Here is a 20,724-nt window from a genome sequence, read left to right as displayed (position 1 = left end):
CCAAGAGCAACACGGTTCGGAAAAAATGGCCGTAATTATCTCATTTTCTTCCTTCGGTCGACAGAAGCCCAGGACAGCCGATCCAATTTAACTGTCATTGTTCATCATCAAAGCTCGAGGCAGCCTGGTCGCACAGTGATCCGAATTTTCCGGATAGTCAAACCCATGTATTCTATTACATCACTTAAACCTCTGCTCGAATTTTGTGGCGCCAATTATCTTACTGACGAACTTCTGCCGTGGAAGAACGCCGTATGAGCCTTCAGACGTTGCCATATTTCCTTCAAGAAAAACCGAATGAATTGCGAAAATTGTGAAAATTTTTCCTCAAAATTTTCAGTCAATTATTTTCACGATTTAATCTAAATATCTGAAAATTCAGGGAAAATTATGCATAACTTTCCTCAAAAATTCATATTTTATTCGGGTAAATTTGGCAACTCTCGAATATTCATACGGCGTTTTTCCTTAGCACAACAGGTATTCACTTAAAAAAACATTTAAATAGATTTAGTCCTGTTGGTCAGAAATCTCAAGCGTATCCAAATTTATTTTTTAGATTTTCAAAAACCCAATGAAAACGCAAAGAAAAAGGAAAACTGCGCAAAGTAAAGTTAAGTTCCCTTCTTTGGAAGGTCCATATGGTTAACCTTGATTGAGGAAGGATTAAGGAAACCTTAAACATCGCATTAAAAATAGACAATTTTTTGCGAACCTCGCGTGGAATTTCGTATCATAATTCTGAAAATGGATTCTTAGAGGGGATCACAAGGGTTTCCCTTGCAAAAAGTTAAAATAACACAAGACAAATTATTATGATTTGCAAAAATTTTCAGGTAGGGAGTCACCTTACTTAAATTTCAAAAAACTCGCAATTTTTTTCGAGGAGGAGGTTGGGTGGATCATTATAATCCCTTGGACGAACCCATAACCGGAGTTGTGATTTGTGAGTTTTGCAGGAGGTTTCCACAAATTGTCTATTTCATGATACTACGTTTAAAGTTTCTTTACACCTCTCTTAATCACAGTTTCACCAAATGGAGCCTCCTAGAGAAAGGAGCTGTTTAAGGAACGACTATAAATGGACGTATTTCTGCCATCGCGCCATCACGCCTTCAATTTTGCAGATGCAACACGGACATCCATCAAGTACGAATAGTTGTATCTCTGCGCCGTCGTCATTCCCTTTGATTCTTTAATCACGATGTAAGCCAAATAGGAAATGAAACAATTGAGGAAGAATTGGACGTTTTCATGCTAAAAAGAACATGTGCATAGGTTTTGCAAGCGACATAGTTCCTTTTATCCTAAATACGTCCAATTATGCATACGACCTTCTTCATTTTCATGCTTGCTCGTTCCTCTTCGAAATTGGACGTATTTCTGTCAAACGGAACTATCTGCATAATGACGTGGGCCCTGTAATGCATATATTCTCATGAATCTCAGGGATCTTGCCTTAATACACATAGTTCCGTTTGGTAGAAATACGTCCAAATACAACCCTTATATCCTTACACTTTCTGCGCTTCCTCTGAATTACCAGTGAGTAAACGCCACCGATCCAAAGGCCTCGCAGCCACTGTGCGGGGCTGGAAACTCAACTTTAAAACCGTAATTTCGTGCCATCGAAAAGCGAATTTAATAAACCCATTTAGGTTTGGCTCCTTTGACAGACCGAGACGGGTGCGATAAAGGCCAGAAAAGGCCCGCGGGCCCGGGCGGGGCTCTCCCACCACTAATTGAGAGCTTGTAGTGGAGTCCCCAGAGTTCTTGCACCCCCTCCCCCTCTACCGCGCCCCTCGGCCCTCGCGACAGCCCCGAACAACCCTCAAGTGCGCCTGACAGCTGTCAAATATTCTAAAAAAATGGTTAACCAAGCACTTTTTTTAAAAAGCGGTTTTGATTTATACAAGACAGTTTTTTTTCTTATTTAAAGATGACCCCCGCCAAGCCGCCTCCACGCCGAGGAGAGATATTCCACTTTCGAGAGCTTCAGCGTCTCTCCCGATGCGGAAAGTTCACCCCCCCCACCCTCCGCGACCCCAATCGGCCCCACCTCCGGGGTATCCAGCTTTCTTCCTCCCAGCGACTACTTGCTCTATTTCAGCGCTATTTTCCGCGAGGTCTTGTTTATTTGTGGAGCCGTTGTAAATCCGGCCAATTTTCTCATAAAAACAAACTAAAAATTACGCAATTGTGTACCTTATCCGTATAAAGCTTCTCGTGAAGCGTCAACTTTTGACTCGTCTGAAACTTTTAAATTACAGGAGAGCGTGTTGCAACACGGCGTTACATCGACTTACGTTTCCAGCATGCTCGTTTCGAAAACACAAACAAATTCCCCCTACACCCTCACGCCCTAGACCCTTGAATATCCTTTGATTTTTTATTTCTTATTTACGATACCTATTTAAAATACTGAATTTCTGACTCTTGAAATATTTCTGAGTGTGCTTATTTCGGACGTTGAGGGTGTTTCGCACTTAATCGTGATAATCCAAACGTGCGTTTTTCAATTTTCGACGTGATAGAATCCTCATCATGTAAAGTTTTTCTCTGCAGTTCCTCTATTTCTAAAATTTCTGACAAAATAGTAATATGCATAGCCTCTCCTTTTCTCGTCAGTTCCTTTACCTGTGAACTCTCTGTCGAAAAGTGGCTCCGATCTCTGAAATTCGGCCTTTTGGTTGATGACCCTTCATCTTCTTCGAGTGCGTTAACCTCCCCGCAAGGCCACCCTCGAACTTTAATCCGAGAGCAACTCCTCATTTTTCCAGGGTATGGAGAAAAGCGCGCGGCTCCTAATTTTATTCTCGGCGGCGTGTCTTTTAATTTTTTCGCTGGCGGCCAAAAAAAGCTCGCCCCCAATGCGCAACGACAACGCGGCTTTCTCAACGGAGCGGGGTGGTCGCACGAGCGTGGAGGGCAGAAAGACGGACCGTGTCGTGTCGTTGTCAAATCGTCCAGAAAAAGCGACTTTCGTATAGTTCAACCCTAGGCGCATTGACCATAGGAAAAGTCAAAAGCCTTGCAGATCCGTAGAGAAAAAATTCTTAAAATAACCCATAGGATGCACTGTAAAAAAAAACACATTGGATTTAGATTCCAGACTCTTGAAAACATTGACAAGAAAAAATACTCTTGATTCCATCAGATTTAAGCTTAAACCAAAAGGAAATCCGCTGAAATTAAGAGCCTTGGATCTTGATTTAGGCAAAAATTTGATTGAATCAAGAGTATTTTTTCTTGTCGATGTTTTTAAGAGTCCGGACTCTAGATCCAATGTGTTTTTTTTTTCCAGTGTGTAGAGAAATTTGCCGTATAATGGACCACCAGACAAGGTGTGAATTAAAGCATTCCACACCGAGAAAAAAGATTGGTAGAATTTACCATTCCTTCACGTTGTATTTACACAGCGTGAATCCAAAGTCGATTCTGCCAGAAGAATGGTTATACCTGTACCAGTTTATAGTAACGTTTACCTCTGTTTTGGCAGAATTGACTCTGATTTGACGCTGTGTGAAATACTGCGTGAAGGAATGGTAAATTCTACCAATCTTTTTTCTCGGTGATAAGGTATGTTTCTGCCTCGAAACTCCACGAAGAAGACGATTTTCGTAACATATTGAAATTAACTCCCAGCCAAGATATTAACTTTTTCATTTAGCATCGGTCACGTTAAAATTTCTTACTCACAAGAAAAACCAGGTACCACACTTGAATCAAATCGCGCGGTTTCTGTAGGCCAATTGATAGAGCCGTGTTCCTTCCCATGCTCTATGTTTTTCAAAGTGTAAACAACGTGCAACAGCTGAGCTAAGGCGCCCTGATTAAGAATTGCATATTTTCATGCCGCAGAGACTATCACAGTACCATTTAGTGTGCGCTCTAACTCAAGAAGATTTTGGAATGAGAAGTTTGAATTTATGAGTCAAAAGACGGCAATATCTTCTTTAAGAATTAGTCTCAGTCATTTTTGTTGTAAGAATCGTTTTTTATGTGGAGTTTTGATGAGAAATCATGTAACGATTAGAGCTGAGCCTAGTCTAGAAGTTCATTGCTAGAAATCCTAACTTAAAGAAAAACATGGTTTCGGAAAATTTTTAAAGCTTCCTTACGTATAATTTCAGACGTTTCAAAGCTTTTTTTATTACATTCGGAGAAAAGATATAATCAAAATGCGTTAAAACTATTCAAATCAAACCCACTACGAAAATATTCTGCTACCTGAAAATCAACATCAGAAAAAAAGTAAATGAATTTTCCTCTGTGCTATTTTCAGCAACTGTTGTTGTAAATGGACCACTAGACAAGGTACGAATTTCAGCATTCTGATACATGTTTCTTAACCAAAATTTCACGTAGAACCCAATGCGCAAGCTAAAAATTACCAAAATCAACTTCTTACAAAGATATTAAATGATTCCTGATGCGTGAATTCAAACCATCCGCTTATGAAAACTCAATGCTCTACATGATTCACATCGCGCGATAAACGTTATCATGACAGTTTCTGCGATATAAAAATCTGGCAACCTCAATCTTGACGCTTTGGCTCAGCTATAGTAAATTGCTTATAGTTTGAATAACACATAGTGGGAAATGAACATTGCTTGATTGAGAAGATTGCGGAAACCGTTGTAGTGCGCGATTTGACTCAGGTAGAGCTTTGAGTTTCTTGTGAGCGGGCAGTTCAAATTCCTTGTAACCAATGTGAAATAAAAACGTTAATATCTTTGTTAGGAGCTGATTTCAGTCATTTTCGTCGCGCGAATCATGTTTTGCGTGAAATTCTGGTTAAGAAACGTGTATCAGAATCCTTTGGTTCGTACCTTGTCTAGTGGTCCATTGTGCTTTATATGAAATTTTAATGAGGTAACGTGTATCCTAATGCTTAAATTCGCATCTTGTCTAGTCATTCAGTGGTTCCCTCCAAAAAGTTGAGCGACTCCACGCATCTTATCATTTTTTCTTATTTTAAAGGGAGGGGGGCCGCATTTCAACATTAAATTCTACGAGAAAGTGTAAAATATGGACATTTCTGGCTACAATGAGGCAAGCTTGCCGCGCGGGTGGTTGACGGGCGGGGGGTGGAGTTGGGGGTGGGTGGGGTTGGGGGGCGCTGGGGAGGGGCGCCGGGGAGCAGTTTAATATTCCGGCAGCGTCTCTTTCTGTATTGATTCCACGGCGTCGGGCGTCGGGCGTCGGGGCTCAAAAACTCCTGACTTCCAGCCTTATCTTTGCCTTATCGTCCTCGGGAGCTCCGCGGAAAACGCCGAGCCCTCGCCGCACAAATCCCGCACACCGCAAAAAACCCGCATACGCTTAGGATTTTCCATATTGAGTTAAGCGGTTTTTGTCCGGCAGAGTACGCTGTTCTCGAGGATTTCGTTGAAATGCGCCGCGAGAATATCCAGGTGGGCGCTGGCGTGCGTGGAGCTGAGGTACCTATGCCGATGACCAAAAAGCACATTGGATCTAGAGTCCAGACTCTTAAAAACATCGTCAAGAAAAAGTACTCTTGATTCAATCGGATTTTTGCTTAAATCGAGAGCCAAGCCTCTTAATTTAAACGAACTTCGTTTTGATTCAAGCAAAAATCCGATTGAATCAAGTATATTTTTTCTTGTCGATGTTTTCAAGAGTCTGGACTCTAGATCCAATGTTCTTTTTTTCCGGTAAATTGTGAAACCACGTATCTTCATTTGTGACGTCACAGACTTCCTGTCTTGCTCTGTTTTTCCTTTTGAAAGACACTTATCGGAATTCCTTGAAAGGATCCTTGATTTTTCTCGTTTGGTAGGAGAATATTCCGTAACAAGTTCTAGCTGTATAGTTGACTGCTTCTCTTCGGAGGAATAAAATGGGAGCAAAATTTTGAAACACCACAATGGCGATTCGTGATTTCGCACTTGGGCCTTTGATACGCTCGAGTTACGTCAAGGTATTGCGTCACCAGCGGCCATAATCTTCATTAAGCTGATTATTGAGATAGATAGACAAAGCAATGGGCACACGAGGCTAAGGGAAAATGGAGCGAAAACTGGGTAAAAATGTATAGCTGGTATTGGTTGAAATGGGTAGTTGTTATAGAATAAATGAGAATAAAAATTATGTACTAGCCTTAGGATTTCCTATGGGTTGCCAGTAGTTAGTTTATTAATTATACCTCTTCTGTCCATTTCAACCATGCGTTTCCTACGGGGAGTAGAAAGTTCTTGAATGAAGGCAAAACTTAGGATAAGGGGGCCAAGGATTGAATAAAAATAAAAAACAGAGAATGTTCTGAAATCGGTAAATATTATCCAAAGTGGGCAACTATAAACAAGATCAGAACAAGAAAAAACATCAATTGTTTTCTGTTCGAAATATTACACAGGAAATGATTCACACAACGGGAGGTTCGAAAAGCAACACCTTGACGAGATATTAAAAATTATTTGAGCACATGCATTTTGAGCATTTTCAGATGCATTGAAAGTTTAGGTGATATAAATGCCCTGAGAAAATATTTAAGACATGCTACCCTTTCATTTGACTAGTCGGGCAAAATGGGTCTCAATGTGCGAAATAGTGATCTTCGAGCGAATTTAAACCGTTGATAAGTGTCATTTATTTCATATATTTCCTTTATATCGAGAAAGTGTAAGACTAAAATTGATGGATGTTATCTAAAAGTCTCTGAGCGTAAGACCTAAAACTAAACCTGATGTTTATTCACATTAAAAACCCTTTCTTTGCTCCTAGCGTACTTCAGAAAATAGCCAGTCACAGATGTTTCACAGGATGTCTGGAGATTTCGGCCAGTGCACTATAGTTTAAAATATTCCGAAAGTCGACTTGAGAATCCTGTTAAATTTGAGCATATGCAGAAATTTTAACAGTGTTATAGTTTACTTCTAACTAACTTTGTTTTCCTGGCAAGTTCATATTGGAGATTCTCACTGAGCTAAGGTGTTATTACCGTCTCAGTTCGGCGACTGCATAATGTAATTCGAGCAATGCAGACCAGGTGGTCGGTTGGTCATTATTTCAGGTAGGCAGCGATCATCCTAATTTGAGTTAACTGACAATAAGCTTCTGAAGAAAAATTCAAAACTTGTGTTTTAAAATGTTTGAGAACCTATCTAAAAGCGGTTGACCAAGGAATAGGGGAAGAATTTAACTCCAAACAAATGCAATATTTAGTGAATTCATTCTATTGTTGTTTTCACAACCACACGATAGACGAATTCACATATTTAAATCAAAAGAAACTATATTCATCGTGATATAAGCCCCGTCATGCATGCATTCTTACAAATCTCAGGGCTCATGCCGAATTGGATAGAGTTCCTTTTGATTTGCATACGTGCAAATAATATTCCCATGAAAAAAAGAGAAAGAAAACTGATAAGTAGGACATTTTGTTTAAGCAAGAAGAGAAATTAGCGCAACAACCAGAGACAAATATCAACATACAGTCAAGCTCTTACAATGTATTAAAAATTTAATTGCTGTTTTCACCATGATCGTCAGATGAATTGAACCGATTATTTTCCAAATCACGTAAGCGCCAATTTCTATTTTGGTGGCCGAGTGGTTGTTTTTGCTTTGTTTTCTCTGGCATAATTAATCGTGTCTGATTTTCAAAAAGCCTCCTAAGGAACACACTTATTTTCGAATTTGAAGGTTGTCAAAAACGAGAACGAAACGGTTTTACTTGTTTTTCTCGCATTCGCAATTTTGCCGCCTACGTGATTTGAATATTAATCGGTTCAATTTTTACGTCTCTGAAAAATTGGAGAAGAAAAATAGGAATTAGAATACTTTCGTTACCGTTCAATGTAAAATTTTACGATTTGTTTAGAAACTCCCTTAGGTGCGCATACACTATTCTTGAATATTCTTCAAACTAGACAGCATTATTTTCATGTTGTTGATCCTCCGTCTATCAACAAGAACAAGACATAAAAATACCGCCTTCCTAAAGCTGTTTTTCTTACGGAATGCCGCTCGGGATGGATTTCCTCGAAGATATTTTTATGATCTCAGCAACTGACCCCTACCATCGATCTCTTGCTTACCAGGCTTTTTGGCCTTGGCGAAGGTACAAAACTTGCATTCTTCGCTTCTACACTTGCCAAAATACCAGTTTAAGATAATAAATTGAAAGATATGAGGGATACATGAGTAAAGGAACGTATTTGATGGTGTGGTGATGTGTGTCAACATCACGAGGGGATGAAATAATCAAATTTTTAAAAAAAATACAGTACGTCACACTTTCAAGGTCCTAAATGTCCGCCGGCAAACCAATGGGGATAGAAATGCAAAATCGCTGCAGAAAAGTGGAGATCTGTCGATCGTTTCATCACCACTATGCAACGCATCCAGGGACGGAGAGAGAAGGTCTCAGGCACTCCATTCTCGCGCGTTACGGGGACTAGATTAGGGTCAAAAATTGCGTTACGTAAAATTTGGACGGCCTCGAGCAAGAGTATTACTAACGGGGGTAAAATAAAAAGTAAAAGCGCGTCGATAGAAATGGAGAAATCTGCCAAAAATTTTAACGCCACCTAGTAATCTACGGACGGGGGAAAAGGCCTCAGGTAGTCTCATTATCACATAAAAACACACAAAAGTGTTTTACGCGGACTGAATAGGGGTCAAAAAATCGGAAAAATTGCTTTACGTAAAACTTGAACGCCTCAAGCAACAGTATCACTGATAGGGATACAAAAAAAGTAAGAGCGCGTCGAAAGAAGTGAAAAAATGACCGTTAATTCCATCGCCACTGTGTAATGTAGGGGGCGGAGGTCTCAGATAGTCTTATCCTCCACTCCAAAAACACACAAAAGTGCGTTACGGGGGGTAGAGGGGGGTTCAAAAATCGAGAAAATTGCGTTACGTAAAACCTGAACGTACTCGAGTACCAGTGTAACTGATGGGAATGAATAAATAAAAAAAAAAAAAAAAACAGTGAAAGCGCGTGGACAGAAGTGAAAAAATCGGTATATAATTTCATCGGCACTAAGTTACGGTCGTTACGTAAGACTTAAAAGGTCCTAAATGACCGCCAAATCAATGAGAATAAAAAATGCAAAAGCGCTGCAAAAAAGTGAAAACCGGTCGATGGTTCCATCACCACTATGTAACGCACCCAGGGACGGGACCACACAAAAAGTGCGTTACGGGGGGTAGAGAGGGGCTCAAAAATCGAGAAAATTGCGTTACGTAAAACTTGAACGGCATCGAGTTACAGTATAACTGATGGTGATAAAAAAAAGTAAAAGCGCGTGGAAAGAAGTGAAAAAAATCGGTCGATAATTCCATGGGCACTAGGTTACGGTGGTTTGACCGTATTTGAGCGGCGGCGCGACGGAAATTCCGGACTAACGTTAATTAAAGCAGAGAGGGCTGGAAATAATCCTTGCTCAGTGTCCTAGTCCGGCGGCGGCGGGACGCGGCGAGACTGGGACAAAAGTGATTGCCCTCGGAGCCCGGCCCGCCGCGCACATAAAACAGTGCTGAACATGAATAAAACATGTTCCCAAAAATTTTGGCGCGTGCATGGTTTCATTGTCAAGGTCCCGTATCGATTCCCCGGGAGCTGGAACTGGAGTAGCGGAGCACCGCGCGCCGTTGAAACGCCTTCAATCCTATCGATTATACATCCCGCAGTACGTGCGTTGAAGTCATATTGCCCCGCGCGCCGGAGACTCGTCTAGGCGCTATTTTGAGTGTACGTCGGTGTTGATTAGAGTCTCTTTATAGGGAGAGTTGAGACAACGCGGCTAATGGATGTCACAAACGGGAATAAAGATTACTTAAATCGGACGTTCTTTGTACTCTTGGATCAACCCATTCCTATCTGGCTGTCTTAAAAAAAATGCCGAGAAGAATTTGGCATCTGAATGCTCATGCCACGCTTTTTCATTAGCATGGCATGGCAGAATACAGCGAATTGATGTTTGAAACTGCAGAAATGCAGTGACCTTCGTTTGCAACATTGCGATCTTCCACATGAATTTATACACACACTAATCCAATCCACAATCTATTTTCTACGTGGAAAACTTTTAAATGCCGTTTTGCTTCTTTTTTTTCTTCGACTATTTTTTTTCTTCATAATCGTGCAACTTCATGCAGAATAATACTATTTGTCCTGCATGTGTAAGCACAAAAAGCTCCCACGGCATTAATGGTGCGAAAGTCTTGAGATCCTTGTCTAGTGACAATGAATACAAAATTTAGAAATCACCAAAGTAGTTCAAATCACTAGAAATATGAAAACAAGACTCGTCGGCCTGAACATTTTTTTTCTTCCATACCCGATGCGTTTCGACCCTAGCTGTGAAAATGATGGCCAGTTAGGGCCAAAACGCGTGCAAAGAGAAAGAAAATTTGTTAAGACTTGTATTTGGATTATATTTTGCAGTAAGGAACATTTGCAGGGAAGGGGCTTTTTGCAGGTATCTCCGCGGAAAAAAAGTGTGAGGGGTTATACCCTAAAATTGTGGTACTACCCCAATTTGTTGGATGATATGGACATTTCCAATGAATTTTGGTAGATCGCAACTCAAGATGGGGTAGTACTGCAACATTTGGGTTAGTAACCTAATTTATCGGGATACTACCACAATAAATTAATCGGGGTACTACCGCAATTAATTGGAAATGCCCATATTATCCAACAGTTGGGACTTAACCCCTACCTCTTTTTTCTTCCGTGTCTGGCTCTTCCATAAAATCACCTTTCTGCACAGGGAAACCAATGGCATATATGTTGTTTCTAAAATGAGCCAGGAAGAGTGGTTCTTTATTCCGAAATGTGATCCATTTGTTTCATGTTTTTATTGCCTTGTCTAGTGGCACATCCTTTTCAGTTGAGAGAGCCTAAAGTAATGATGATGATTTCCGCAGTCCAAAAATCAGAGTCCTTGCCCAAACAAGCATGAAGAACAAACTCCAACCACCCCTTACGGTTCAATCCAAACTTGTTTACTCCAAGGAGCCCAAGCGAGGCGCAGCGGATATTACCGAATTTGCATCCCCATCCCTCATAGCCCATTTCCATCCCCGATCCTCTGGCCGGGTGACACAACGGCGAGATCTAATGAGAAAGACGTCACCCGGCGCTCAGATTGACACCTCGCTCGAGCGGTGCCAAGTGACCACGAAGCACCCTCCCTGCGACCCCTTCATCCCCCACCCCACCCCCGCGCGGGGAGCTTTAATAAGGAGTGCACCCTGCAGTCGGCAGGGGTGGGTGCGGATGCTGAGTTGATGATAATCTGAGTAAGTTATTTATTTGCATTAAGTAGAGTTTCTGGAATGTTATTTATGAACCCTCGCCCCTCAACCCTTTGCCACCCCCGTGGAAATCCTCGTCCCGTCTCCACCTTCGATTCGCCACGGTCTTCGCCACCCTCCGGCCCGCGCTGCCACATCGAACCAGAGACACTTTTCATTGTCATTTATCAAATAAATAATGCAATAATGGGTATTTAAAGTATCCTGCGACTCGATGAATTGTTGGTGAATGAGCTAGATCAATAAAACTTACTAAAGTTTTCGTGTTTTGGGTTTGTCCCGAAGGTGCTAAATCTATCTATCCTATCCGTCTGTAAATCAGAAATTTTAGATATAGTAGCCCGAAACAGGACATGAAACAACAACAATAAAAAGTAGTGGGAAAAAAGGCTAAAAAACAATACTCCATCTGTACAGCTATCTATTTATCTATATATCCATCCATCTATACTTTTAGGGTGAATTTAAGGTTGTCATAGACCAAAAACACACTTCTTGTAAGTTCTAATTCAATCATGAATTATTCATACATTGGTGAAAAAATATGATTTTCTCTCAACCTCTGAACATTCTCTAAGAATGAAGCTAATCAGGCTGTAACTCTTCTATCCTGGAATGCAAGTTTAAATTGGATTGCATTTCGCAAGAAGGAACCAAAAGCATTCCATTGTTGCTAGAATTGTGCAACTTGCATTCTTGGCAAAAAAAATTACTGAGGTTATGCAAAAAATTAAATTTACAAAGGTAATTTTCGTCTTGAATTTATAGTTTATTGAGGGTATACATATAAAACTGATTTAGATGGTCAGTTTATATCTGCAAGGTAAAAAAAGTTGGAACATCTTAGCGACATTGGAATGCTCTTGGTCCCTTTTCGCAAAATGCAATCCAATAAACAGTTCGACACCCCCCCCCGCCGCCAAAGTATCACAAGCGCCATGCAACGTCCAAAAATTTCCGCCGCGATTTTATTTTTTACAGAGGAAGTTTTGGTTGAAGTAAATTTCACAAAATTTTATAGTCAGCACAAAGAAAATTAAGTGAAATTTTCGGACAGCTTCGTTGAACAATTTCTCTGTAAAACAATAAAATGGCGGCGGAAATTTTTAAACATCGCATGGCGTTTGTGGTGCTTTGGCTTGAGGGTGACGAGTTATCTTGACAGGAAGCACGGAAGCACTTCCGGTGCCGGATGCGAGCTTCCAAAGTTTGGCAACGTGGCCGGAGCTGGGAATCCTTGGCTTTGGTAATTGCACTATGATTTATGCCCTGGGTCGGGCGCCTCAAATCTAACTGTCAGGCCGTCAATTCGTCTATTTGCACGTTCTTAATCGCTGGTGGATTAATTGCGTTGATGTATGTAAATTCACGCCTGCTCCCGAACTCCCAACGCGGACGAGGCGGGATTCTCGTCCTCAGATCAAAGCCGCGAGTCTCCCGAGACCTTGCATTTTCCGCTGCGACAAAAACTTCCGCCCAGAAAAATTGATGACACCCACCCCCTCCAAGGTTGCCAAATGCGGATATTTCCAGTGCTCTCATTTCATATCCGCCGAAAGTTCTGGGATTTGCAGCTTTTTTGTTCTAATTTCTCCCACTCCGTAACCGTCGACAAATTCTTCTAGATTTTTTTCAAAAGTTCCGAGAAAGTTCCGGAAAATGCAAAAGGTGCGGGAATTTTCAGGAAATTTAAAGGTTCCGGGGAAAATTCAGAAAAAGCTAAAAAGTTCCGAAGCGAAACAGTTCGGAAAATGGGAGCTCTGTTTCCAGTGCTCACATTTCATGTCCGCCAAAAGTTCCGGATTAGGATTTTTTCAAAAGTTCCAGGAAAGTGCAAAAGATACGGAACATTTCGGGAATTTCAAAAATTCCGGGAAAAATTCAGGAAAATCTAAAGAGTTCCGGAATTCGGAACTACTTCCGGGAAATGGGAGCACTAGATATTTCACATGGGTTTAAATGGAGAAAATGCTGATTTACTCACTATATGGCAATAATCTCCCTCTCTCATTCCACTCCGATGAGCTTCACACCTCCGAGTGACATCCCTTCCGTTTCTCGGGATTGCCGTCACGACGCTTTCAGCTCGCAGGCAAACAAAAATTATAACCAAAATCATAAAAAAACGGTTCTAGAGGGGATCGAGTCCGTAATTATTGTGACCGAATCCGTAAGAAGGGGCCTTGCCTTCCAAAAATTCAAATTTGGAAATTTTGGCGCAAGTTTGACCCTGAAAGCTTATCAATTGATAGGCTATGACATTCTGGCTTAGAGGCAATTATAGAGAAAAATGAAAACTGAGCAAGAAAGCTCGAACTTCACGAAATAATATAGCCGAATCGCTGGAAGCAACTAAAACTGCTCCTAAGCCGCTCACATTGCCTATCAGAAGTTGGAAGGCGAACTGGACAGATGAGGAAAAAGCAGTGTTAGCAGAAAAATTGCACACCACAATCACTAAGATTCTCACTATGATAACTATTTTCAGTTTCGTACACATTTCTCCCAAGGAATCTGAAATATTATCATCGTATCGTACAAAAATTTGTAACTACGTTTCAGTGGTGTTCCACTCACAAATTGTAAGTTTAATGAGAAACTATGGCTAGTTTTTATGTGAAAATAAGAAAACCTCCCCTAAATTTCTTCAAAAATCAAGTTTATTTGCGGAATAATACTTTCAGAAGAAAATTATGTTTAATTAAGTTTTGAAACCTTGGAATTGAGTAACTCTCCAGCGTCCAGGGTGCTGATTATAGCAATTGATAGAAAAAGTAACAGACAAACATAACAGAGAAAAAAATGGAGCTATCCTTTTGCTGGAAACAGGTGATTGCAATGGACAGAGCCGGATTTACCCACATGCCGCCCATGGGCCGCCTGTATTTTTCCGCCCCCTTCTCATTTGTTTTGAAACATCAATAGATCGTATTCGACAGTGGTTCGATGTATCGTTTGGTTCAAAACAATAGAACATGACCTCAAACAAAAATTTTAGGATTTAATTTAGAAAAGCTGAAAATGAGAAAATTTCTAACAATTTCACTTTTCATTGCCATTTGGTACCGGAGAGAATAAAAATTCGATCACATAAGACCCGTTACCTCAGATTTCTAAATTGACTTTTGAGGCTTTGGTTACATGTTGAACCAATTGATATCAATATAATCTCACCTGTCTGATCTGTCGAATCTATTAAAACCATCAAGTGAACGTGCCGGTGGTAGAGGGGTGTATAAGACGCGTTTACTCGTGTTTGGCACATTTTTTCTAAAAGCGTTGTCAACACTAACAAAAGTTCAGTTCCGTAAACTCATCCCTGTTTGGACAAGGCCTTCCTTTTATAAAAAGAACGAAAAAATCATGAAAGAACAAACATAAATGTGGTTAAAAATTTTAACTTCCACCGCCGCGCCGACCGCACTATGTTGGCGCAATGCGTATGGTATTCATGCAGTCTTGTAGGCGCTATGTGTTTCATGCCGACCGCCGCGCCGCTCCGTTCCAGGTCAAATTGCGTGTTTGGTTCCTCTCTTAACTCGACTAATTAAAGGTGCTGTCTCTTGTATCACCGAAAGACGACAAAATTAGAAATTACTATACTTTTACTCTCAGGAAATGAGAGATTTTGTCGCCTTTTCTCGTTTGTAATTTATTTTCTGAATCCGATTTTTTTCTCTCTTATTTTGATACCTGCATCCAAAAAGATTGCAAAATTTGCCGCCCCCTAAATTTTTCCGCCAAATTTAAACAATCGACTCTAAGTGATTCAGCCTCTAACCCAGAATCGATAAACCCAATTGATGTAAATGGAGTTATAACCGCGTCACCAACATTGGCGGACCTAGAAAATTGGCATCATTGTTTTTCCTCCATATAAACTTATGAAAACGTATCTATCCTCAGAGGGGCCACTTGCTCCAACAAGAATCAGTTAGTTTACACAGGTTTGAATGGAGAAAAGCCATTGTTGCCAAATTTCAGGATCTGCCTCCGGTTACTAACTTGCTGGAATCGCCACTGCGTTGTGTCTCTCCCGGCAAAATCAGTGGAGCGTCTTATCCTCGACAAAAACTGTCAGGATGAACTCCAGGTCGGATTAGTCGTCAGCCATCGGTTCGTTCAACCTCGATTCCTCCGAAACATCTGCCACCGTTATACATATCGTGGCCCCTCTGGCGCAACGGCCCTCCTCTTTTTTACCATGAACCCCGGAAAGCATTTGTTATACGAAACACAGGACTCACATTGAAATTGAGATACGCCCTTATGTCAAAGGGCCGACGATATGCCCACCGACCAGTTGCAATCGTCCTCTGAAGACGCTCGACTCTGACCAGCACTTAGTTCGTCGGGGCTTAGGAACCCCAGCTCCAGGTGGTAGGACGAAATTCCAGTCATTTCAACTTCCTCCCCCGACGAAGCGGCGATTGGCGCAATAACTCCGCTGATCAACGGTCACTCCGAGAACCGGTCCACCCGATCGACATCGATATCGATAACATCAACATCGCCGCGCTCGGCGCGTGCCGTCACTCTGATCCGGAGCAGGTGGAATCTATGAAGGGTTTCCGCGTTGCCAACTTCACCCACTCATCGAGGCCCCTCGATGGACATTCAAATTCCAGTGGGCTGATTGTTGAAGCTGATAGACAAAGCGGTAGACAAGGAAGACACCCACGAAAAAAAACGTGTCAGGGGTTATCCCCTAAAATTGTGGCACTACCCCAATTTGTTTGATGATATTGACATTTCCAATTCATTTTGGTAATATAGCAACTCAAGTTGGGGTAGTACCGCAACATTTAGGTTAGTAACCCAATTTATTGGGATAGTATCCCAATTAATTGGGATAATACCACAATTAATTGGGGCAACACCACAATTAATTGGGGCAACACCACAATTAATTGGGGCAACACCACAATTAATTGGAAATGTCCAAATCATCCAACAGTTGGGACTGAACCCCTACCTCTTTTTTTTCAGTCTAACGATGGCGTAAGTCGGCAATCACATAGGTATCTCATTCGCGGTGTCTGAAAATCACCGCCTCTGTATTATTTTTTCAAAGGAGAACAAATCGACATCATTCCTTGAAGTTTATGCAGAATTTTCTTCGCACAGAGAAGAAAAATCACGGCAGTTATGAAGAATTGCCGTCGGGTAGTTTTCCGTTTAAAAAATAATGTATGACAGGAAGTCTGCGATGTCGCAAACCGAGTTATGTGATTGCCGACTTACACCGTCGATAAGGAGTATATGCAGCGATCCTATTGGTTGAAATGAGTGTTTCTTATAGACTAAGGGAGAAAATAATGGGCCAAGTATAGGGCCTTCTGTGGGTTGCTGTTAGTTAGTCTATTACCTACTTCCACTGTCCAGTGCAACCACCCGGGGGCCCAGGGACCAACAATTTTTGGCTCATTTTAGAAACACCGTTTGTGCCGATAGTTCCTCTAAGCAGATTAGTGCTTTTACGGATGGGTCAGAAATTGCAGCTTTTTATTGCAGACTGACGTCCAGTTTGACAAAAAAAAGTAGAGACTAAGAAGTAACACTGACTGACGGCCGCGGCAACCCACGAGAGCCCCTAACTGCTAGTCTACAATTACCTTGTCCAAGTTTCTTTCAAAATGGAAAATAAAAATCCTGATCTGCGGCAAAAGTCAGATATTTCCCTGATTTTCCAGATTATTCAATTTATCTTACTCTTTCTAGTTTTCTCTGAATAGCTAGAATAACGTTTTCTTAGCACTGTTCCCCGCACCTCCAAAGGAGGTGTTTGCATTTCGGGCATCTTGGAATTTTTTTGATGACGTAGGTCGGTACAGCGACGTTAATCGTCGATTTTCTTGGAAATGGTGTAATTTATGGAAAAAAGTCATTCTATAAAAAGTGCTTGAAATCATATCATTAGTTGATTTAAGCAAAAAAATGGGCCATTATGGTCCGTTTTTCATACTGCGAATTCCGGATTTCGCTGGCCAGGTTGTACCGACATACGTCATAGGGTAAACAAACCTCAAGATGCAAACACCTCCTTTTTTTTCTCTATGGTTCCCTGGTAGTTGGAAAAAGCGACTTGGTGCACGTTTGATCTTATACTCTTGGAATAAAAGGGTGATCCGTCAAGTTGGCGGCGTGGTGGTGCAATTACGGGGTCTTACACTAATACGGCCGTCGAAGGAAACAGCGCGCACGCTCCAGGAATGAAATATTCGTGGGCTGGGCTGATCGCCGCAATTACTGGATGGAAATTGTTTCTGATTAATTCGATGGTTACGATTGCCGCCGTGTCGCGTCGCGTCGCTTGCTTGCACCAGTCCCTGTTATTGCTCCTTCTCGGGGTGGGTAGGATAGTTGACGATTTATTTCGCTTTTTTCTACAGTCGCCCAGACCGGACCAGTTTTGACGTAAAAGGGTCGGTCGAAACCGTTGCAAGCAATGGCATGACGTGTTTCGCGATGTATCGATCAATCTGCAATTTAACCCTATGGAAAAGGATCGATAAGTAGGATGTGCGCAAAAACCGCAATAATCGATTCTTTGTCCCGGCTTCGAATGGGGAGATATCGATAATCGATCATCGCGAGTGGAGCAGTCTTGATTCATTTCGATGGTTCTTCATCTGCGGCAGTTGTAGGTAGACTCAAGATGGGGAAGGTAATGAAGGATTGATTTCGGATCTTTGATTTTGTAAATATGATGATTAATTTGAAATCTGACGGAACAAGGCTGAGAACGACAAAAAAAAAAACGAGACATTTTGCCAAAAATTTCAGGCATTTTCAATAAGAAAAGAGGCTAAAATTGGAGTGCACCCATCTCTGGATGTAAAATCTTAACGTTAGCTTAACTTAAAAATATATCGACGGTGAAACTACCAAACCACGTATCTCGTTTGCGGTGTTTAAAAATCTACGCTCACATTTTATTTTTTTGAAGTAGACCAGATCAATATCATTCCTTGAAATTTTCACAGAAATTTCTCCGCACGAAGAGGAAAAATCACAGAAATTTTCAAGACTGGACGTTAAGCGGTTTTTCATTTAAAAAATGAAGTATGACGGGAAGTCTGCGACGTCGCAAACCGAGATACGTGGTTTGGTAGTTTCACCGTCGATATGTATGTTATACCGGCATGCAACGTCCTAGCTATCTGGCAACGATCAAAAGTGAAATTAAAAAAGTTAAGTTGTCCCAGAGCATATTCCAAGAAAAAGTCTAGGTCCAAACTGATTAAAAGTTTAAAACAATTTTTTTTTTTTTTTAAAAAAAAAATAAATATATAGGTATAACGGAAATACGTATAGGAATATGCCCGCAAGCACGGGGCATTTAAAACATAGGCTGGCTGCCCTTTTTGACCCTACTGTATTCGTGGAGGCATCGATGAAGGCCTGCTGACTAATTATTGAGATGGACAAAAATCTATAGACAAAGTGAACAAAGGAACAACGGAGCGATCCTATTGGTTAAAACTGGGGTTTGTTATAGACTGAAGAGAAACATGATGGGTGTCGTGTGGGTTGCCGTTGGGTTGTGTGCTGTTTGATTACTTACCTCCTTTGTCCATTGCAACCACACTGGGAAAAAAACACATTGGATCTTGAGTCAAGACTCTTGAAAACATTGAAAATAAAAAGGACTCTTAAGCTTAAATCAAAAGGAAATCCGCTAAAATTAAGAGGCTTGGTTCCTGATTTAAGCTGAAATCTGCGATTGAGTCAAGAGTCCTTTTTCTTGTCAATGTTTTCAAGAGTCTGGACTCTAGATCCAATGTGTTTTTTTTCCAGTGCATCAGCCTCCGCCAATGAGATCGCTCCATTTCCTCTTCGTCTATTATCAATTTCAAAAATCACGTTCCTGACAAATTTTTAGGATTACAGATCATTCCATACTCTCCCGATCTAGGTACTCTTTTTTAAAAACAACGAGCTCTCAGCCGAAAGATGCGCCACACCACCCGGAAAACTTTTCGCTCCACCAGAACGGCTCACCCGAGAGCCAATTATGCCCATACTGACCCGCACTCGAAAGAGGTGTCCCGAAAGTTCCCACTTCCCGGGATGAAGGGCGCAAATCCACTTTCCGGCCCTCGACACGGCGCCAGGAGCCAACACGCCTCAAAGAACGCGCCCCGACACCGGCCGTGAAACAGGAAAATGCGGTTAGAGGGTTGACCAATATGATCCTTTTGTCAGAATATTTGCTCTAAGTAGCGGATAATGCGAAAAGGTGTCGAGGCGTGCGCCGCGGTTCGTTCCCTCGTCCCTTCGCCCACCCCTCCCCCTCCTCCGCGGCCTCCCTCCCCCGTGGCGCGGGGGGAGGTGTTGGTATCCCTGCAGAGCGCATAGCCTCCGGCCATATCCGGCACACCGCTTTTGATCACTCAAGAGCCCACTCTGATCTAATTTTTGTTCCCCGCCGAGGAAGGGGGTGGAGGGCCCCCCTCCTCCTCCCACCGCCAACGCTCTACTTGATATTCATTTATGTTTAATCAACAATTTATTGCATCCACTTTCAGTTTCCAACTATTTGCCTCCCCTTTTTTTCGTGCACTCCCGAAATTCTCGAGCTTTGGCGCGGCCTTCTTATCCCTTCCCTTGGTCCCTGCGAGATTCGCTCTGATGTAATCAAGGTTACCTTGAGGCGTTTTGTAAGATAGGCTCTCGCGGTCGGATTTTGGGTGTTCTTTCGGTTGAAAATGCGGGCAGCGCGTGTAAAAAAGGTATCCGAGACCAGCAACGCATCTCTCATTGGAAAATGGAGCTGTGAAGGTGTGTGAGGGCTTCCACATTGTTATCCCTACTTCGTGCTTTATAATTTTGGAATGAAAAAATGTTGATTGAAGAGTATCAAGAGTGTAAACGAGGGGTGCCACATTTTGATCGAAAAAGAATGTTGCGTGGTGACCAACAGTTATCATGTCTTTTTTGATCGGAATGGGTTCCGGATTTGATCGGCTATCGAAGCTTTCAGGATTGCTTTATCAATTCGTCACTACTTTGGGGTAAGGGCATGTCTCGATTTCAGCATGAGCCCCAGAAATAATTGATTCATATGTGAAACAAGGCTCTTCCGGGAATTGAGCTACGCTTTCACGGCAGATAGGCGACGATTGCTGAAAACCTAGGTGATCAGGCAACATTGATAGATGCTGATTGCTGAGCGTTGACCTCCGAATGTAACTTTTGCACTATGGTGAAGATAGCAGTACGTATTTTTCGAATTTTACTATCTCTACTTGTAGAATTCCAATTTGCCTTACTTCAGGGCCATTAACGAAATTATGAAATTAACGAAAATTCGGAATAATTTCCAGTGGCAACGTTGGGGGTGGGGGTGGGCTCGTCAAAATTCTGACGGCATCGAGATGATTAAGCGGTGAAATCAAAACTGAGCGAGCGTCGACAGCCGAC

General features: G+C 41.8%; 1 protein-coding gene across 2 annotated transcripts in view; it reads left to right on the top strand.

Moving 5' to 3' along the window:
* Window positions 1–20,724, top strand: part of LOC109030125 (uncharacterized) — a 144,360-nt gene that overhangs the window by 36,895 nt on the left and 86,741 nt on the right. The gene's annotated exons all lie outside the window — the stretch shown is intronic.

This window comes from Bemisia tabaci, chromosome 7 (genome assembly GCF_918797505.1).
Source record: "Bemisia tabaci chromosome 7, PGI_BMITA_v3".
In the NCBI taxonomy this organism is placed as follows: domain Eukaryota; kingdom Metazoa; phylum Arthropoda; class Insecta; order Hemiptera; family Aleyrodidae; genus Bemisia; species Bemisia tabaci.
Note: the sequence above shows the minus strand (reverse complement) of the source record. Positions and strands in the feature narration are given on the sequence as shown.